This window comes from Motacilla alba, chromosome 4 (genome assembly GCF_015832195.1).
Source record: "Motacilla alba alba isolate MOTALB_02 chromosome 4, Motacilla_alba_V1.0_pri, whole genome shotgun sequence".
NCBI classification, from domain to species: domain Eukaryota; kingdom Metazoa; phylum Chordata; class Aves; order Passeriformes; family Motacillidae; genus Motacilla; species Motacilla alba.
This window is the reverse complement of record NC_052019.1, coordinates 41,322,006-41,343,130: the sequence shown is the minus strand read 5'-3', so window position 1 is coordinate 41,343,130 and position 21,125 is coordinate 41,322,006. Positions and strand designations below refer to the sequence as shown.

The 21,125-nt window shown below is 38.9% G+C and overlaps 1 long non-coding RNA gene across 2 annotated transcripts in view; it reads left to right on the top strand.

Annotated features, from left to right (window-relative positions):
- The window catches only part of LOC119700173, a 55,051-nt gene that overhangs the window by 13,245 nt on the left and 20,681 nt on the right, over positions 1–21,125 (top strand). For both annotated transcript variants that reach the window (XR_005256698.1, XR_005256697.1), the window contains exon 3: positions 1,622–1,721. This is a non-coding gene — a long non-coding RNA (uncharacterized LOC119700173). The remainder of the gene's footprint in view (positions 1–1,621; positions 1,722–21,125) is intronic.

Here is a 21,125-nt window from a genome sequence, read left to right as displayed (position 1 = left end):
TGCTAGTTTATTCTGTTTTGGAGAGTAGTATTGCTACTGTGTGTAGACAATTTCAAGCGACCTGGTTGTAAAAAAGACTGGAGCCATTATGACATTACTGTTAGCAGTTAAAAGAGAGGGAAGTTCAAAGTATCATCATTTTCCATCAAGATACTTTCTAGCTTAGGAGACCTAACATGATTAAAGGTAAAAATCCTTGCCATGGGAAGTACTCTACTTACTGTCATCCTGAAGAAACATCCCTTTCAGTTCTGAGCTTGTCAGCAAAGAACATAAGCTCCATCACCCAGTATATGTAGATCACCTTTTATGAAGTAAACAGAGCCAAAATACTCTGAAATGGAAAATGGAAAATACTGGCAGATCCTTCTGTAGAGCCACCAGTACTGGAGCCAGTAGCTGTATGTACTCTGACTCACACTAAATCGCTGCCCTTCTGCTCCTCCCCACTCTCTGCAAAGCCATGATTAAGTGCTAGAAAGAAAGTCTGTGTTTCAGACAGCCAAGGGACGGTGGGAAAGAAGTGATCTGTGATTTAATCCATGTGGGCTCCTGGGTGTGAATGGGTAATGCAGAGACCTCAAAAGTCTGTGTAGAATAACACCAAAAAAGAAGCAACTGGTGGCTTTAAAATGATTTAATGCTTTTGCGCACATCACAATTTGAAAACTACTTTTTCTGAGTCTGGAGTGTTCCATGCAGGACAATGTGCATCTTGAGTAACTCAAGGCACTGCCTCAATTGTAGTGCATTTATGCTCATGATAGCTGAGCTACATATCAGTTGGAACACACATATCTATAAACCCTGACTCTTCATCTGATACAGAAAGAAATCCCATTAAGATGGGTTTTTTTTTTTTCCAGATTAGCTGCTTTGGATAATTGTACCACATCCAGGAGCCTGGAGAAACTAAAGATAGAGAAATATAGATTTGATCTATTTGAACAAGTTTCTTCCTTCCATTGCTAAGAAAAGTTCTCTCAGTAATCATTCTGTAAAAATCTGTACATCCCTGTGTTCCATGTTTCAACATTCTAGAATGTGATACAGAAGTGCCTGGTGTGGATAACAACCTGGCCTGGTAGTAAGAGTAGCACATCTCAATGCTGTGCACTGTGGTTAAGGTAATAAACATTAATTTCATGCTAAGAACACAGCAAGCTAAATACCTTTTTCTTTCTTTCTTTGTTCCCCCCTATTTATGTTGCTGGAAAACATGACATTTTTCATCCTATTTTTTGGTCAGGATACAAGAGAAGATCTATTTGCAGGATGTGTGAAAGAAATGAACTTTGCATGTAAAAATACTTGAATAAATACTTTGACATTAAGATTAAAATTGGAGTATGTTCCATCTCCCTGCACGTTGCCTTCTTCTTCACTCCTTCCTCCTTGCTACTTTCGGCATTTGCTTGTCTTCAGGTGACCTGAATTTGACACTATTCCATACTGGTCTTTTGGGCAAGGCTGGTATCACAGCCTGAGCTCCTTCAGTAAAATAATACTTGTCATCTTTTTTTCTCTGTAGTAGCTAGCTTGATACAGATCAGAAAGTAGGACAGAGTAATTTTTTTTTAAATTAATAATAAATCTAATATGCTTTTTTTATTTTTTGCAGGTTGCTTTTCTCAAAATAGATCTAATCTGGCCTCCACAAACACGCCATCACTCAGCAACTGAAATAATTTTAAAAGAATGAATAAGGTTAAATTGGCAGTGTAAGTATGTCTTGATGTGACTTCAGAAAAATTTACGTGACCCATAAGTACAAAATGATGGAAATGCTTCCAGCTGGAAAAGGCAGTCTTTCCATGTGTGAGGTGGGAGAGGAAATGGCATTGAATGTTTTGTGACCGTTGTTTCCTTGAAATCCTTCAGATGCAACATCCCTAGAGACCATTTTGCTGAGAGGAACAAGTATTCAGTAACTTCCTCGGGGAAAGAAAATAAGCCAGTGTGTCTGTCTTTGAGAAGTTATGCTGCAGTACATATGCCTCTTTCTCTCTCCTGTCTTTTCAGACTGCCTCCCAGGGCAGTATTATAAAAATTTAAAAATATTTTTATGCTGTCTTCAGTAAATATGATTTCCCAAGATATTAAACACCAAAGGATGTTATTAATCAGTAGAAATGATACATTAAGGCCTAAGAGAATTAGTTTTTCCTTTGTGTTCACATTTTTCTCACTTAAAATGGAAGTTTTGTGGATCATCTGGGACAAAACTATTTCCCACTTGAGGCCATTTAAATTAATTATCACAAAGCCTTATTTTTGCAAATATTTTACTTTTTTTTCTTCACAGAAAAGTAATTAGATGAAAAAAGTAAAAGGCCACCAAATGCCAGAAGCAGTCACAGTTTCTGCAACATTGCTATAAGTCAGGGTGGTATATCCTGATTTTGCCTACAGAAATAAGCATTTGTCTTTGGGCAAACACATCTATAAATTCACTTTCTCATGTGTCATCATCAGTCTCACCAGATTCCTTCAGGTCAGCCAAGGCATTGAGAATCCTAGAGACACAGGGTGAAAAAATGAGAGCAAACAATTCCAGAGACTGGAGAAGATGGGATCATGATATTTGTTGAGAATCAGTTTTTAGAGGGAATATTCCAAAGGCCCTGTTTTTGTCTTGTTTTGTTTATTTGGTATTTGGGAGACTCATTCTCTCAGATTCTCTTGCTTGCAAAGCGCTGCTGATGGGTTCCAAAATGCAGCACCAAGTGAGGTGAAGCAGACTGTGCCAGCTGCTGAGAGATTTGGTGAAGCCCTTGACTGTCCAGAGGTGTCATTCTTGTGCTGAGGCTCTGTGTGAAGATCTTGTCTCTGAAATGTGCAGTTGCTCCAAACAAGGTCTGGATTTCTTGCAAGGCTGTTCACGGGGCTGCCCAGGGGTGTGTGTCTGCGATGGGTGTGTTGCTGTGGGAACTAATGGAGTTCTAAAGTCAGCAGTAAGATTTCCTTCTGCTTTGATTCCCTGCAGAGGATGAGCAAGTTCTTTTCAAATGCAAATCTTCAGTATGCAGCCGTAGTAGCAGGAATAAAGATGGGAAGGAGAATAAATCTGTATTAAGCTTCAGGCAGTTTCAAATTGCTTGTGCTACTGGTGCCCTTTTTCGACCTTTCTTTTTTCATTTCTGTGGAGCATTACCTTGCATAAGCTCTGCCATGCTAAAATCAGTCTGATGTTTGGGAGTGATTCTCTGTGTGCAGGAAGTTGGTGGTTTTAGTGGGAGCCTACTCTTCTCTCCTCAACGCTGGGGAAGTAGAAAGCTGCTCCCCCAGAATGATCACGTGCAATTTTTGACCTTTTCCAGTAATGCACATTGTGGGTTTTTTCTGTTTGTTGGGTTTTGTAGATTTTGTGGTTTTTTTCCCCACAAGTAAATAGAAGCACAGGATGTGGCATGAATCCTGCCTGTGCCAATTTATAGCTCTCTTCTAACTGGGCTCAGGGAGCTACCATTGCCCTTTTTCCCTTCTTTTCCTCTGTCTGTGACAGCCCTCATCTTATGGTTTCATCATTGCCTAATACTGGATTGCAGAGAATTAATTTTAGATTTCCTTTTTTGATTTACAGAAATACTTTGTTCTGCAACTTGTCATCAGTGCTAAGCTACTAATTACAAAGTACATTCTTCCAATATTCCCAAAGTATTTATTTCCTCAAAAGCCTGCAAAGTGTTCAGCACCTTTCCTGCAAGGACGTGCAGAAGCCTATAATTTGGGAACCAAACTATGTTCAGTGGATGTTCAATCAAAAGTTGAAACTAAAAGATGACTGTTGTTACTTGCAAAAATATGTTTTCTGCTTGATGATTTGAAAGCTGCCTTCTCCCTGAAAGGCTTGCAATTTACTTGCTTTAGGAAAAACTCTTAATGGCTAGGTCGAGATTGCTGCTGCAGTTGGAGAGAAAGTACTTCAAGTGTTGCTTCTCTGTTCCCTCAACATGGGACTGGCTGTCCAGTGAGTTCCTTTGAGTAAATCAGCCTTTAGTACTCTCTGTCTCTGCCACCAGTGCTGCTACAGGTCCTTTAACTGGAATCATGGGATAAGGCAGTAAGAGGTAAATGCAAGAGAGGGTAGTACTGCTGAGAGGAGTGATACCATTGAATGCCAGAGAATCCAGACTGAGGGCAGATACAGTTCTGTAACACCTCTTTGAATCACCCCAAAAATGGCTTGGATCAGTTAAAGGAGGAAAAAATATTGTCTGTCTTGCAGATGGGGTGATTTCGATGCATGCATTCAAATGAAGGATCAATGAATCAAAATACAAGTTTTGCTTATTTAGCAATCATTATCAAAGCTATTCAGCAGTCTTAATTTGGGGGTACTATTAGGATTTCACTGCTGTAGTTCCACTGACTTCAACGGCATGACTTCTGCTTCTCAAGGGAGGAGAAAAAGTAGCTGGACTCATGTTTTCAGTTACTTTTCATTCTAGTTACTAAGTAGGTCATGACTTTTGCTTACCATGTGTTTCCCATAAAAACCCTGGCTGCCTTGAGTGCTATATGATAGGTTGTCTGGAAGCTGCAGACAAAGTGCATGCACTATGCTAGAAAGGCTTTCTGAAATATTTTGTGTACAGTAGCTGAGGCTGCCACATGCTGCTTGTGCTACAGTGTCTGCGTGTGGTCACAGTTACAGTGTTCGCACTGCAGCATTCTCCAGAAAAATATCCAATGATGAAAAGGCTTCAGTGCATACAGGATGATGTAAAAAAAAAAAGTTAAAAATAAATCTGTGCAACATCTAAGGAGATAAAAACGAGACTGTGTTTTTGTGGACAGTGGCAGGGAAGGGAGAACTGAAGGTGCATGTCAAAACAAATGCATTGAAGGATATAAGAAATATTCTTTCCTTCGAGATTTATCGTTTGTAACAGAAATCAAGACTGAGAGGTAAAAGAAAACTAATCTCTGTGTTGTGTCAATGTAGAATAGCATGATCTTTAGCTTGTAGAAGGGAGGCTAAGGGTGTCACCCAACACCACCGGGCTATTTTATTAAATATAATGTTTATTTGGCATGTGGCAATACAAGCTACCAGGATTTTCATGCTGGGGAGGGTGTGTGGGAAGGGTTGTTTTAGAAAACTCACTATTTGTAAAAATCACCTTCATGACAGAAAGCACAAAAAGTTTATTAGTTTTTATACCTTTATTCCTTTCTTGACAGAGTATGTTTCTTCAACCTTGTTGAATTCAATGCAAAATCTTCCATTTTCAGTTATCGTAGGACACTATTTGTTATTCACATCATCTCAGTCTTGTGGCATAGCTGGTCTTGCAACAGCTGCTGTTTCCTTTCACGGGGCAGGCTGTGCATGCAAAAGACCCATCTCTGGGACAGCATAGCTGTCTCCAGTGGTATTCCAGAAGGGACACTGATGACTTGGTAATCTTTCTGGGAGGGGGAGGAGAAAGGTTTGCAGAAACGATTGCCTGCAGTGTAGTTGAGCTGCAGAGCAGATGGATGAGCTGCTGGCATCCGGAGTGTTCCCCCTCAGCAAAGGCTTAGTGCCAAGGTGTGACATCATGGACTAATGGATCACGCTGGTGCTGGTGCATCAGGACTGCTGCTTCTGTCTTAAGGAATAGCTTCCTGCAAAGGCCATGCAACCTTTGATGAAGGATAAGGTCTAGGCAGACAAATTTTGGGCAGAATCCTGCAATTCACTGCTTCTGCAAAGAGGCAACTGAGTAGTCACAAATTCTGGGCTTTACCCTATACTGGTTACAATTTGTGGACTTTCTACTGAAAAACAAATTGAAATTACCAATGCTGTTGAAATTCCTAATGGCTTTGAAAGACAAATATTTAGAAACCAACATTCATGTTATTAAAAAAAAAATAAGACAGCAGTGCTAATTCATGTCTGTGAGTGATTTCTTTTTGGTTACTTTTATACAAAGTTTTAATAAATTGCTCGGTAATTTAGGAGAAGAGGAAGAGAATAATCTCTGGCATGGAAAAGAGAAATCTGAATAAAGATGATAACCATAAAATCTTTCTGTCTGTGCTCTAGTATGGCTTTCACCATCTGACATATAGATATGATAACTGAGGAAACTATGTGATTGTTTAAGTGCTTTTTGGAATAGGGAGGCTTTCCTGAATAGACAGAACCTTGGATGGATGGATCAGGAAAGAGGCAAATGTCTTGCTGAAAAATCTGTCTTCTCTGCATCTAAATGAAGTTGGGACTGCAAGGCTTTTATGAGGAAAAGCTGATGATTAAGTCTTTTCAGTGCACATAAGCACATAATAAATCTGGATCTGAACTCTGCAATGTGACTGACTGTACAGCAGGGTGTATCTGAAAAGCGATAACTTTGAAATCTGTGGAAAGATTTTGCAGTCCATTCTCCCGTTCTGCACCTTGAATTAATCAGTTGCAATTTATACTTCTGTTTTGATTATGGAACACTTGAGTAACTTACATAGCAGTACAGGAGCCAGATTTATAGTGGAAATGTATTAATCCTTGTGAGATAAATATCTAAAATCCTATTTGTAGTCTAAATAGAAGGAAAATGTGTGGGAAGGTGAGAGGGATCTGGCTGTGTATTTAGTCTTTAGTATCTGTTTAGCAGGGGTGTTCATAGATAAATAGGAGCAGTCTACTTTGTTGCAAGAAAAATTCTCATTGGATTATATGAATTTCCTTGTTGTCCAGGTTTGTTCTGTAGAATTATTCTGACTTATTCATCAGCAAATTTAGCCTGACTAAACGAGGTCCAGCTCATGATTTCTGTAATACTGGGGATGTTAACAAATACTCATGTTATGGCCAGCTATATTTGATCCGAATTCATTATGTTAGTCAAACTCACTTAGCAACTGTTATAAACTTCAGGAACCTATTCCAGGGCATAAATGGCATCTTATTTTTTAGGTAGCTAAATCTGAAAATTGATTATATATCGTGAAAAACTTAGAGATAAAGTTGAAGGAGCTCCTCTGTACACAGAGGGGCAGGAAAACAGGAAAGTTTGGAGGGTGGTTCAGTTTCTGCTTGGGATTTTGTTGTTGTTCTTTTCTTTTTTATTTTTTTATTAATTTCTTTGTTGTTGTTCTGGTTTTGTTTTGTTCTGTACCTCTGTGTCAGAAGACTTAATTCAAAGGAGAGCTTGAATTTAAGACCCAAAAAAAGAAGGAAGGCAGGATGCAATTCTCTTGAATTTTCTGTTGTTATGAAAGTAGGAGAAGAAAAATGGATATTTTTTCAAAGATGAATGGGTTTTCTTGTTTTTCTTCTTCAAAGAGTTAGTTAGCCTCCTGCCATTGTCAACAAGTGAAAATAAAATATTTGGGTTGTACCTTGCTAAAGTGACCCCATTTTTTTTTCCTGGATTGTTTCAACATTAATCAGGACTCTCTTCTGCAGAAGCGTCAAGAAACCTTGGCATATCTGTGGTAATGTTGTCTGGGAAATGTACATCATGTGAGGAATGACTTGATTATACCTTTCCCTGTGCTAAATTTCTCTTTACTCCTCTGCCAATGCCTCAGACATTTTACCATTTCTGTGAGGAAATGAAGGCTTGTCCACACTCATCAAAGCTCTTCAAGCTGTCCCCAAGGTATTCTCCCATGTCATTGGTGAATGTGACAGATCTGGTGTGTTGAAAAAATGAGCACAAAGAGATAGGAAGGGGTTAGTGTGTCCTTTCCCATCTAAATAGCAGCAAAATCTACAAAAAAAAAATGTAACTAACCCTTTATGGGCAAACACATTTATGCAAAGCAACTATTCATGTTGTGTACCCATCTCACTGGCTCTTTTCTCAATAGGTACAAAACATTCCCTTTCCTGCAAATTACCATGTGGAACTGGGGGTCCACATGAGATGGGGCAGCATGAGATGATGTACAGCAATATAAATGCTAGTCAGAATGTTTTGTAGCTGTTACACTTACCTGAAGGTAACTGTGTGACACTGCAGCAAAGCTAAAATAATACTTTTTTTTTTTTTTTTTTTTTTTCTGAGTGAAGAATGCTACTCTATAAGTCTTAATTGTACTCATTGGATTCTGTGCACACACACACATATATGGTTGATATGGTTGATTATGCAGTTAGGATATATGTGCTTCATTTTATTTATCTGTTTGTCAGGATCAATTCTTTATGATTGTATTTACCCTTTAATGTATAATTGGTTTTCAGAAACTTACATCTATCCTGAATAGATCTGTTAGCATTCTTGGGTTTGAATGTCCTTTAATTTGCTTTATTATCAAAAGAGGCTCTACATAGGACAGAAATATTCATGTCTCATCCTCTTTCATTTTCAGTTTAGGCTGCATCAATTTTATTCCATTCACTCTTAGTACTCTAAGGGCCATTATAGAGCTTGAATACAGTCCTTTCAGCAAAAAAAAATTAGCCTGAACTTTGGCTCTTTTTTTTGGTAGAGGTTTCTTTTGTGAGGCCGCTCAAAAGTGGAGTACTCTATTTATCTCTTTCAAAACAAATTTTGGAAAAAGCAGGTTGGATGCTGGGAGCGCACTGACCTCCTTGCCCTCACCACACAAGTTCTTAAGGGCTTTTTCTCCCCTAAGTGTCTTGCTACATAAACAGATGACCTACCTGTTTACCAGACTCGTTCCTGGATGTGAAATAAATTTCAGTGACTCAGTGCTTCCTATTAAGCAATATTGCCAGTATTCAGAGGAAGGTGGTGGAATTTTCCATGCTCTCTGTGGCAAATTGTTTATTTCCAGCATGTCTGAAAGACTTGCTGCAGATGCCTTTCTGATATCACTTCCTTTTAGAAACTAAAGAGATATTTAGAACTTTAGAAGAGATACTTTTTGGTATCTCAGGACCAGGTAATATAGGAGTATCTATGCATGAATAATATTACACCAGTTATCATTTCCCCAACTGTAAAATGAATGGAACAGACAGTTTTCAGATATGCCATAAGAAATGTGAACACAATGTGAACACTTTTCTACAGTCACTATATAAAAGGCTGCAGCTACCAGTGGACCATTCCGTGGTACACAGTTATTTTATTTAATCATAATATTTGATCTTCTACAGCACCATTCAGAAATTTTGGGTGGGGTCCAGCACTTATCTGTAAGGAATGACTTTGTTACTGCATAGATCCCCATGTGATTGTTGTCAGGGCTGTGTCTATATGAGGCTATTTACATGACAAAAATGGATCTGGGCATATAGGGAATCTTGAGCCCATGTGTTACTCATGAGGGCATTTTTGTTTCAAAGACTAAGAAATGAGTAGGATCCTATTCTGCCCTTTAGTGTCCGCTGGGGTACTGCAGTTTCTTTTATCAACTTGAAGAGGTAAAGAGCTCAGTAGGCAAGAAAGCTGAACTTTTAAGGTTTATATTCCAGAATAAAGGCAAGCAGGGCTCTAATATTTCTATAATCTCTCTTGGTGAAGATTCCTCTGTGAGTCTTTCCTAAGCTGTGTGCTAAACAGTTAGAAGGGCATGGCTATGTATGTGGTTTTTATGTGTGTACTTATATGAACAACAAGGGATATTGAGAGCTATTTCCAATATATTTTTTCTGGTTTGATAAAAATTGTACAGAGATCAATACTGGTTGGCTAATTCCCCTGAATGCAGTTTGCAGAGGCTTCATATGTGGCTGAATGTAATGTTGGTGTAGAAAAAGAAATGCTAAATCAACACTTTGGTTAAAAGATCCTACATGGTAATCAAATCCCTTCATATCAAACCAAACTACCTTTGCTTCAGATGTGAGTTAGAACTTAACAAACCCCGAGGTGAGAGTCAGGGAAGCTGGGTGAGTTTGCCCTAGCTAAAGTATCAGAACACCCCAGTTTGCATCACGACGTGTATCATCTCCCAGTAGAGTCAGTATTGGGATGGATTTTGGTGGAATTCATAGGTGTCCTACTGTAACTGTCCTCCTTTCCTTCAGATGGTTTTCATAGCTCCACTGAAGTGTGAAAGACAGATCTCTTACATGATCTGCAGTGTAACTTGGAGTCATTTGCATGGTTGAGCCATTGATGTGACTTACAGTGACTTGGGGCTTGATGTTTAGCAGTGAATAGAGAATAATTGAACTGAGGGCAGTGGCACTGGATGTAAAAAGAGATATGGAAGACTAATGAAGTCCTGGAAAGCAGAATGAATTGATATCTTGAAAAAAATTACAAGTCTGAACTAATTCTTTTGAAAAACAATTTGGCTGAACTCATAAAAGTCTTGTGTGGCCAGAGCCAAAGAAGAGGTAATTCTTGTCTTGGCCATGAGTTTACAGTGCAGTACTTTTAATGCTAAAAGTAGAGAGATATATTTAGCATGTATATATAACAGTAGCTTTGAATAATGTATTGTGCTATTCTAGCTGAATGTTTCACCCAAAGATGAATTCACAATAGATTAGTTTTTCCTCCTCTAAAGATTTTGATTGAATGTCAACTTTATAATGAGTAACTACATACTTATTTGATAATTTAAAATCTGGAAAGTAGATCACGAGTGTCAGACACCAATTTTAGCAAGGAGGTGCAATACTCTTAGCAAAATTTAGCTCTTTTCCTCTGTGTTTCCTTGTGCACACCTGATTTACTTGATCATCACCGTATTTTTAAACTGTATTTTTATAGGTATTGTCCACATTTCAATTAAGGGATTGGAGGGCTACTGGAATGTTCCCTAATTTTATTTTACTACAAAGTACTTAAGTGCAATATGTGTTGCAGCATTCTGTATCCTAAATAACCTGAATGATAGGCAGCCATTATCATTATTATCATTATCATTTCTTCATGACTCATTTCCTTAAAGTGAAGCTGTGTCCAGTTGGTCATTTATTTAAGGAGAAATACTGTTAATCTGTCAATTCTATTATGGTCTGAGAATGTATGAAATTAATTCTCCTTGCATCTACCTACATACTTGCTTAGTACAATATATTTTTAAATCATGCTTGGGATGTTAGTGGATATTTTTTGTTAGCTTACATTAAAAATTCACCAGAGCTGTAGGCTTTTTAAGCTGATAGTCTCTTTTAATCAGTGAGCTATATGTATTTCAATTTACTGAGAAATTTATTTTCTTTTAATTTATTTGAAAGGCCACCTTACATAATTTTAAAAGTAAAAATAAGGTTAATTTTTTTTCCATTGAAGGGTTGCAATTTCTTGTGAGCGGCTGCAATCTTGCTGCTCTGTTTCCAGGAAGACAACTTCAATAAATGTCAGATGTAGAATGCCATGACATATAATGACGCTGCTGCAGCAAAGCTTGTAGGCTTGTCACATGTGCCTTAGACCTTTGTCACCAAAACTACTTGGGGAAAAAAAAATCCAGTGTGTTTTTAATTTCTTTTACTTTCTTTCCTCCCCAGAGTGTTCCCTTCCAGACACTATGCTGAATTCTTCTCTCTAATATATTAAGGTAAATGGAGACTGAAAAGATCAGTGTCATACCTGTAATAGTGTAGTCCTTGTTGAAGGAGACAGGCTTTTGCCTAAGAATTGTGATAATTCGACATTGGGTACTTATTCTGGAAGAATAATTTTTCATTGATGTATTTTTATGGGCTATTTTTCATTTGCTTGCTTTTTTGTTTTGCTTTTGTTTTGTGTGTGGTGGTTGTTTTGTTCAGCTTATTTGAATTTTTGCTGTACTGATACATGGAAAGTATTAATTTTTTCAATTTCTTTGTATTCCATGTGTTATTCCCTTTTGGGAATGAGAATATTGTGTCTTCTCAAAATTAAATTAAAGTCTACCATCAGTCACTGGGAAGAAATCTCAGTGATTTCTGTCTAGAGAAGTAGGAGAGACATGGATCACATTTACTCCAATCTGTTGTGAATTCTGAAGTTATATATAAATGCTTTAAGAGTTAATTTGAACGCTCATGAGGTTGTCAAAGGAACTTGAATGACAACAGCCACCATTTAAGTATCACCAGTGCCTCCAAGCAGTTGCAGAGACACCCATCTCGTGCAGCTGTCCATGAATCTCTGTGCCTTCACTGTGGCCTGCTAATAGCCAAGGGACAAATGTGAGTGGCACCTTTGCCTCCTAGCTTTGGGAAGGGGAGCTTTCACAGTGAGCTTGTGCTGCCTCATACTTCAGGAGAGGTGAAGGTTACAGTGGGCAGGACAACCAATCCTTTGGATGGAATAAGGGAGGAAGGGAGAGTTTGACCTCCTGCAGAGCACCTGGTTGGGATATTTGCCAGTGTTTTAGGACATCAATGTCCCACCTTGGGAGCTTTGTGAAAATAAGGGTGTTGTCTACTCTGGGGGCAGGCTATAGAAATGCATAAATGTAAGCATGTTTTAGTTTTTGTATATTGGTACTGCTACCTTGGTGCCAAGCTGGTGATCAGTCTCTGGGGTTAACCATGCATCTCCTCCAGGTTTTGTTTTATTTTCTTTGTGACACACATATATACACAACATATCAAGTGTTCTACATTAATTTTACAGGCAGCTGTAGCACTTCTTCTACTGTGGAAAAAATGAGCATAATGTAAGGCTGGCTTTCCTGACCTTTTTAATCATGCCTTTACATGATTTTTTCCCTGTAGAGTCACCATGGTAACGCTTTTTAAAAGTGATAGTTGCATTTACTAATAGTAACTATTAATACAGTCATTGACCTGCTAACAGAGGGGAAACAAGTGCCTTCACTAAATAAAACCTTATTTGCACAATCCAAGTGTTAAATAAAACCCAATTTTCTATATAACTAACATTCCTTGACTTTTTAAATTTTTTGTTTGATTTATCCTACTAATTGTTTAAAATTCTGGTTTTTTATTGGTGCATCCTTGTTTCCAGAGCACCAGCAGTTTAAATGACTGTAAGAAGAGTCTGTACTGTTTCTGTCACACAGCAGGCAGTGTCTCTTTCACCTTTTATATGTGCATTTTAAAGTATGTATACCTTTAAAGAACTTGCTTGCAGTGCAGTGACAACTGCGTGCATATTCAGTAATAAAATTTTTAGCTATTAATTATTTTAATTCTTAACTTTGTTAAAAAAATAGTTTTTTCATCAAACAAAAGATATGGTATTCATTTCTAGTTTACTTTTAGGGATGGGTGATGCTGGAAAATGATGTAGAACAAGAATGTAGAATGCAGAATTATTCTTTTCATCTCCACAAATGAATGTGAGGTTTTCAAATTGTACAAGGTGCCATGCTGGAAAGATTTTAATTCCTGATATCTATTTACTTGAGTTTCTGCATTGCGCAGCTTAGGTGTCTTTTGTCCTTGAACTCTTCACATTTCTGTGTGAATATCTTCCTGCAATGTTTACAGAAACTTTGTATGGCAGCCACATTCATGTGGAGTAAGGGTCGGGTCTCTGGGGATTTAATACAACTACTCAGTCCTTGAGAACTTTGTCATCTCAACTTGACTCATTTGCCTTTCCTTCTCTCCCTGCCATTAAAAGAGCTTGTTTATTTTAATTAAATATTATAAGTCCAATGTCATCAGCTCAGCTTAGAATAAAAACAAAAACATGGTGGGCAAAACAGAGACAGATCTCCATTGCACATTATCAGTGATTGTGAGAGGGGTGTTATATGGGGATTGGAATTACAAATGAGTTTATGCATTTTTTTAATATAGTAAAGTATTTTAAAGAACAGGAGCTAATGCACAAATTAAAAAAAGAAAAAGGGTTCCTAACCAATGGTGATCCTGTAAAGAAAGATGGAAGTAAATATGAGAGGACAGCAGGAAAACTAAGTAAAGAAAATGTTGGAGTTGTTTTTGTTTGGCTTTTTATTTATTTATTTATTTATAAATCTAATGAACTGATGCTGAATCACAGAATAGTTAGGATTAGAAGGGACCTCTGGAGCTCATCTAGTCCAAACCCCCTGCCAAGACAGAGTCTCCACCAGCTGGCGACATAGGACCCCTTCCAGTTGGGTTTTAAACACCTCTTGAGAGGGAGACTCCACAACCTCAAGGGTAGCCTGTTCCAGTGCCCTGCCACCCTCAAAGTAAAGAAGTTCTTCGTCATGTTGAAGTAGAACTTCTTGTGGTCATTACTCCTTGTCCAGTCTCTGAGCCCCACAGGCCCATCTCCTGCAGTCTCCCCTCATAAAGGAGATGCTTCAGACCTCCTCCTCTTCCTCGGATTGCAGGGACTAGAATTGGACACAGCACTCCAGATGTGGCCTCACTAGGTCTAAGTTGGGTGGCAGGATCAATTGTCTCGACCTGTTGGCCACTCTTCCTGAGGTACCCAAGGATCCCACTCGCCCTCCTGGCCCTGAGGGCACTGCTGGCTCATGGACAGCTTGTTGCCCACCAAGACTCCCAGTTCCTTCCCTTCAGAGATGCTCTCTGGTAGGTCAGCCCCCAGAACCAGCCCGTGCTGGTACTCGGGATTATTCCTCCCCAGGTGTGGGACCCTACACTTGCCCTTGTTGAAGCTCATTAGGATTTCTCTCCATGCAGCTCTCCAGCCTACCAAGGTCCTGCTGAATGGCAGAACAGCCTTCGAGTGTATCAGCTTCTCCCGCACTGTTTTTGTCATTGCAAATTATTCTGGATTATCCTGTTAAGTATCAAAACACATTGATCTTGTGCCTCTGTAAAAAAATATTTTGTATTGTGTCATGGAACAATAATTAAAAGGAAAATTGTGCTGAAAGGAAACAGCCAGAGGGAATTCTTTAAAACAAAGTACGTGAATGAGCATTTGAGCCAGAGTTGCACAACACTGAGTGCCAAGACTAACTATTGCTGTGTCTGTCAAATTTGGGAATGTATATGTCATGCCAAAAATGAAAGAAACCTTCGCAAAGAAGTAAGAAATTTCACTGTTGCCAGAACTACACAGGAGTTCATTTAGATGTTTTGCAAAATCTCACCAGAGTAATTCATGGTGAGAGTTTAGAAAAAGTGAGAGCTGTTAACTGTTCAAACAATTGTAGAAAAGTGATCATCTGAAGAGAATTCTTTCACTGAAGGCAAACTAATGACCAAGCAACTGAACATCAGTGAAGATTTTACCTTGAATATTTAGCATGAAGAGACTTTTAATGGTCGATTTCCCAGATAGCCAGGAGTTAATGAGCTAGGAGGGCAGCAGGGATGCGACTGATATGTGTTTTTCATTTGTCTGCCTCTTCTGGGTTTGGGGATGGTGCTTGCCTCTGTTTCTCTGCTTTCATACTTTTACTTCTGGAACACTTCTGGATCCTATCTTAGGATTTAGGGAGGAAGGCAGGACAGTTGTGCATGGCTGTGTTTGATTTTTCTTCTCTAGAAGACAGACGTGACTTTTGAAATTCATGGAGGAGAAGGGCAGGGAATTTGGAAAGCTAGAACTTGAAATAACATGCAGGTGGAATTTCTGTCATATGGAACAAATTTTACTCCACAACAGATTTAATGTAATACATGAAAGAAACCACCATTGCAAAATACTATTACTGAGATTGTTCCTGATTCTTTATGGGATTGCTCAACCTCCTAAAATCAAGTTGTTGGTCCACAACCATAGCTCTTTTGACCCTAATACAGTATATATGTGAAGTTGTATAAAGATGACAACACGTGCGTAATGGTAGTTGGTCTGGGTGTAAATACAACAGTCTGAAATACTGTGCTGTGCCTTTTGGTGCCTTATAGCTGGTTTAAATTGATATTGTAAACTTGTTGTTTTCCCACACCTGATTCTAGTACAGTTAGACTATAATTTGGCTTTACATATAAACCTAGCATGAGGGAGCAGGTGGAAGAGGGAGTACAAAATATAGTAGCACACTGGCAATTACTATATCTACTTCCCAGCTAATAATGAGTTTTCATTCTTCAGTGAACAGAGAGCAAGTGAACTTAAAAATTAAAAACCTTTCAACTGTTGAAAAACATGGCTGCATCCACTGAAAAATAAGATCAAAGGAGATGCTTGAACAGCCTCTCTCTGAAGGCTGCTCAGTCACAGTTTTGCTTGTGGAACACAGAGCTTTGAACCCCTCCTCAGTTCTGGCAGCTGGCAGCAGTTTATAAAGCTGTGTTTTAACCCTCCATCTGCCTTTCCAATGCTATCTTTGGTCTGGTTCCATGGTATCTCAAGGATTTGCTGTGTGCATACTCCAACAGCTTTGCATGTCTCTTGGCAATATCCGGCTTTAAACTTAATACAGTAGGAGGTCATTCTTCCCATTGCTGTGCTTCTTATTTGTTTAGATTTCATGCAGTCACTGGATCTGCCACAAGCTTTAAATTCTTGCAGGATTGGTTGGCCAGAGAGAGCACGTGTATAATTTACTGATAAGTGACACATTTTTGTCATTGTTTCCAGACTGCTGTAGTTTGCTACGCCTGCCCTTTTGTGTTCAGTGGTAATCTCTTTCAGCTGTTGTATGCTAACGTGTCTTAATAAACTATTGCTTTGGACAAAGTACCTGAATAATTTCATTATGCTTATGTAAACAATTATCTTGGTTCTTTTAACAGTTATCTTTCTAAGCAGAGATGTTAAGGCACAGCTGAGATGAGAAAGCAGTAAACCAGTTTTCAGGGCTCAGAGTTGGAGGGTATGGGGTATGTGCTCACCACCTCCCTCACTCCCGTGCCCAGTGAGGATAATGGTACAAGAGTCACCTAAGGAAGCTCAGAGTTGAGATTGCCTTAAAAATTTTCATTGTGGGGGATATCTGTGAAATTTTATTTACTTGACTTTGTACTTACTAGAGAAAAAGCAGGTATTTGTCCAAAGGAAAAAAGGGAAAATATATTCTGTGATACCCCTAGCTGCTATAAAGAGAGGTGTTAGGGTATCACCAGGAATTTTGACTCTGATCTAAGAAGTAAAATATATAAGAATTGACAAGTAATAAATATTCTGTTTCTGTTTCACTTTCCAGAAGTCCTACAAATGTAACACAGTTTGGTACTGAACATTATCAAATAATTTTGAATAGGCTGTTACCTAAGAAAAGCTCTGCTCTGGCTCATGTGGTACTTAATCAGAATGAAATGTGTCAAGAAGCTCTTAACTCTTGCTGATGTTGCCAATTGTTTTTCCAGACCATGATTGCTTGCTCTAAACTTGATGACTTGTTGAAGCTCTGTTACAGTTTTACTTCGATCAAATTTATTTTAAACTTGACAATGTCTCCCTCCAATTTGGAGTTCTTCTCCAATAACTTAACGCTAAATAAATGCATTTCAGTCCTCTAATGTTTAAGAATAGATAAACTAATCTTCCCTACCTTGGAATAGCAATTTTTGGTTTAATCCTGAGCATGCACAGTCACACTTTGGAAATGCCACTCACCCACTGCTAGCTCTTTCCAGAATGAAATAAGAAATTTAATTCTGAGGCTTCTGTACCCCTTAGCCAGCAGTCTCATGCAACTGTATAAAAAAGAAAATAAATTGTGCATAATGAACCCAAACATTATGTGTTACTCAAAATTTGTATGCCTCTTAAATTGAAATCCACCCAGGGTTTCCCCGCGTTTTGCAGATTCTGTGGAGAATTTCCAGCTGCTGCCCGGCTGTCACACAGCCATGGCTCCTGCCCCTGAGCACAGCAGGGAGCTGGAGGGCAGGGATCGCACCGTGCTGTTCGCTCTGGTGGCCACCGGGTGTCATTCTAGGAGCAGGCTTTGGCTAGCCCTGGAGCACGACTGTGGCAGCACGCTGTAAGTTGCTTTGCACCAAGTCAGCCTCTAAAGCAATGATTATTTACCTTCCGTATCTATTTTTTAAAATTATTATTCTGAAGTATAAACAGTGTTGCTAACTCCATCTCTGCATTCAGAACGTGAATGTTGGGATGTAAAAAAGTACTGAGGGAATCAAAGGCATTTGTATGAAGATGTTCTGTAAATGCTACACTTGCAGCTAGGGAAAATTCTGCATCTACCCATCAAATTTGCATGAGCTTTAATACAGCATTTGTGAAGATGTTAATATATATTTTCAATGACTATTTCGTGGGCAGCTGTTTTGAATATGTACATAACTGACATTTTATAATTAACGTGCAGGAGGAATGAGGAGGCAGAATGACTTTTAGACACAAAAAAATAATCTCTTTACAGTTTTGGGGTTTTTTTTTCCCCAGTTCCAATAGAGAGGGAAATCATAGAAAAAGTCCATTGCACCATGTAAGGCACCAGTATGGGTGTTGCACTGAAGAAAGCATGCAGAATTCAGTGTTTAACATATTGTTGGGCTTGTTTTAAATCCTTTTTAGGATTTTGGGGTTCATCTGGAAGAATGAGCAAAAGGGTGCACTGGATATCTTCAAGAACTGAAATGGTAGCATGAAAGGAGCATGTGAAGAAAAGGACATGAAGGGTTTAATGGAGTGGAGTAAGGTCCATGGTACATAATGCAATAAAGAGAGATTTTGGTAGGGCAGAGCGTCAAGGTGCTTTAAAGGTGAAAATGTGAAACCTGAACTTAAAGCAGAAGTACACTGGAAGAAAACCGGGTTGCAAACAGGAGCAAGAGTTAGGATATTAGAGAGCACTTTCAACGTACTGTAATGAGAGAAAAAAAAGGGATTGTTTTGTCCTGTGTGTCCCTGTTTATCTGCAGCTTGGTGTATCTGCTTCTTTAAGTGATAAAATACAATGAAGTTGAAAGCATTGGTGTCAATCCTAATAAATAAACCTGGAGACCCATGTAGAATGCTATTAAATTGCTGAGACATTTTTTCAGGACAACTGGGAATGGATTAATACTGAGGCTTTTCAAGTAACATGTACCAGAATCTAAGGTAGTACTGGAATGATTATTGGTCCATGTTGGATGTGAGCCTTAAAAAAAACCCTCAAACCCTCCCGCTCCCCCCCCATCCCAAATGTTAGTTCCCATTTATTCCATTTGGCATTTGTTCATCAACAAATATACTTGGTGTTTAAATTTTAAATATATTTCTATATAATGATATTAAAAAGTCACATATTTAAATGATTTTTTCCTAGATGATACACAGAGACTTGCCAACTCCACCCTGACCAACCAAATTGAAAGCATTGCCCCTTGTCCTGTCACTATCTGCCCATATAAAATTGCTTCTCCTTTTCATAAAACCCTTTTAGGTACTGGAAGGCTGCATTGTGGCAACGGTTTCAAACTGAAAGAGAACATGTTTAGATGAAATATTAGAAAGAAAATCTTTACTGTGAAGATGGTGAGACACTGGTACAGGCTGCCCAGGTAAATTTTGCCTGCCCCATCCCTGGAAGTGTTCCAAGTCAGGCTGGGGCCCTGAGCAACCTGATCTAGTAAATGGCATCCCTGCTCGTGTCAGGGATGGGGGTGGGCTGGAACTAGGTGATCTTTAGGGGTCCTGTCCAACACAAGCCATACTATGATTCTCTGAATTCCCAGAGGCTGTCAAGGAGCAGATACTTTTGGTCTTGATAAGTGAGAGCAAGATTTAGGATGAGTTTATATGATGCAGGAGGTTTTGGGGCGTTGGTTGGAGAAGGGCTGACACATTTCTGGCAGCCCTGGAGAGGCTGATGCTCCTCCTGCCATCTTTGGGCTGAAATGGTTCTTATTCTCATACTTAGAATTCCCAAATGCAGCTGGGTTGATGTAAAGATATTTTCTGAAGCAGCTGGACGACTTGAGATTGTCCAAAAACTTGTGAGTTAAGTGACACACAAATTTTGGACTCTGGTTGGATCAGACAAAGGAGCATAATTTTTTTTTGGTCATTTCAGTATGGTTGCATTGAAAACTTGAAAACTTGCCACCTTTTAAACCAATAACTGCTTTTTAAAGATTGTCACATCTACAGCCAGTAAGTTTTCCTCTGAAGGTATTTCCACAAAGAATACTGAGTAAGGGTCTCAAAGAAGTTGGTTACATTTGAGCTATTTTTACATTAGAAAATAATTAGTTTTTAAAATCCACATTTCAAAAAATGTTTGTGCCCCTATTCTTTGTTCTTTGCACCATTATTGTCTGTACCCCGCTGTCTAAGCATCAGCTCATATTGGGTTAATCAAGATGACTACTCTCTCATGTGGTGCTTTTCTTTCTCTTCCCTCTTGCCTCCCAAATTTCTCTCCAAGAAGAAAATGGTGTATATTATATTCTGTATGTATGTTTGAAAGGTCTTACATAGACGTGCTACACGAGCAGGTGTTAGAGATGCCAAAGCCAAAGTGCATGTGAGTTTAATTCAGAAGAGACATTCCTTGCAATAGTTGCTGATGTGAGGGAATGCTGACTTCAATTCAGGTCAGAATCTGCTTTCTGGGGATTTTGGACATCTTATGTGTCAAGCTTTTGATGGTTTGAAGGAAAAAGTCAGGGGACTCAAAAGCAGCTGGATGGCAGCTGAAACAACTTGTCATCTCTCAACAGCTGAAAGAAGCAAAACTGACAAATATATGAGTCAGGCAGGAGTGTAGTGTCAGTGGAACCTGAGGGACAAGAGGATGAATCAGCCAGGTGTGGCTGAGCAGTTTAAAACTCAGTGGCACAGCAAGGTGCTTCCAGCTGCTCCAGAACCCTTCCTGTGCATGATAGCATATTCCTCTGCTTAACTAGCTTGTTTTAATTAAGGCATGAAGTCATTTAAGTATTTCTTTGGCAAAAGCAATATGATCAGTGATTGTGAATGATCTTACTGCTGCTATTTTCCAACTTTTAGAACTCTATTAAAAATTATTTTGTGTCATTTTTAATCACTGCTCTAAAGATTGTCACTTCTGTTGCCAATAAAGTTGCTTATTGGAATAATGCCATCAAGAAAATACTTCCATTCAATGGCTACAGATAAGAGGCTGGAGGTAGATTTCAGATTTTAAAATGCATATTGACATTCCTGTTCCTTCCAGGGTTTTAAACATTTTTAGTGTTTTCTGCTGGATGCATGCCACCTTTTTGGGAGTGAAAACATTTGTCAGCTTCGTTTTGCCGGGGGTAATAATAATACACAGTTCACCCAGAACTGTTGGTGTGTCTCTCAACCACCTTTCCTTTGCAACAGAGTATTTATTGACTTATACCTGCCAGAGGGAGCTTCTTCCCAGAAACTGTCATGGGCAGTACAATTCCCACCCAGTCTGTTTGCAGGCTGATCCTTGACAGGAAACAGTCCTTAGCCCTTGGATGCTGTTAAGAACTTCAG